Here is a 1,300-nt window from a genome sequence, read left to right as displayed (position 1 = left end):
CGCTCTCGGTTTAAGGAGATAGCGCCCGAAGCAAAGGCGGCACCTGTGGGGTTTTATTGTGATATTAACTGGCCCGTGAGCAGTCGCAGCCTGTGCTGCTGGAAGGAGACCCTGTGCAAACAACTGCTCGTTTATTTACAGTGTAGAGACGTGGGGGGGGAGAGTGAAAGCAGCATACGACAGGTTAAAAACAGCCGTTCTCCATTTATCTTCTCTGCACCCTTTACACGTTCTCCATCAGAACTCCCCTGTCCGTGCCGGGCTCCGCTCGGCTCTGTGTGCGCTCCGTGCCCCGCTGCCCCCGCCGCGCCCTCTGAGCCTTCCGTGGGCACCGGGGCCCTGCCGAGAGATGCAGCAGCGGCTCTGGGGTCTCAGGAGAGACGTGGAAAGGCAGAAGGAAGCTGTAAATCCAGCCAGGCACAGGGGAAGGGAATGTCTCAGGAGGGGAGCTGTACTGCAGGACAGGCTGGCTGGTGCGGGTCCTGGAGAGTGACACCCGGCGCGACAAACTGCTGCTTCTGGCCACAGCTTCCTCAGCAGTACAAACACAAACACTGCTTCTGTTCCTGTTCACAACAAACACTAAGGTTTGCGAGGCAGACATAGGGCGTACTTACATGTGATCCTGAAATTTCAAAGGTGTTTTCCTCCTGGTTTCGTTTTAAAATATTATTGAAACTCTGAAAGTGGCAGGTGTCTGGCTGAGTTAATCTCTGAGCCTCGAAACACGAGAACAATATCATGAAGAATGATGTTCTCGTGTGTCTGTAAGCAAACGCGAGGCAGCCCTTGCACTGTGGTCTCTCAGGGCAGTGATGTGCGTCGTCTCCGAGGTTTGTGGGGTTTATTATTATTGTAATTATTTAATTTTTCCCCTCTACCCCAGTGATAGGGGTGCCCCGCCCATATCCCTTTGTTCCTTCCCAGGATGAGGGTTGGGGACTTCGGGGAATCCCCGGCGTGCTCTGGGGACCCCCCGAATTTTAGGAGATTTGGGGTGTTAAGCGCCAGAGCCCCGCCATGTCCTTGTGTCCCTTCCCAGGATTGGTGGGAACAACGGAATTTTGGGGGACCGCCCGAGTTATGGAGATTTGGGATGTTTTTGGGGCGCTGACTCCCTCCATGCCCTCCCCAGGGACCCCCAACGCCTTCCCGCCGTGTCCTCTTGTCACTTCCCAGACTGGGCGTTGGGGACTTGGGGGGGACGGTGTGAGGGGGGGGTGGTTTGGACGGGTGTGGAGAGCAACAACGAGGCGCGGAGCTCGGGGTGGCGGCCGGCGCGGGTCCGAGGGGGCGGTGG

Source organism: Geospiza fortis, unplaced genomic scaffold (assembly GCF_000277835.1).
Source record: "Geospiza fortis unplaced genomic scaffold, GeoFor_1.0 scaffold118, whole genome shotgun sequence".
Lineage (NCBI taxonomy): Eukaryota > Metazoa > Chordata > Aves > Passeriformes > Thraupidae > Geospiza > Geospiza fortis.
This window is presented reverse-complemented; position numbering follows the sequence as displayed.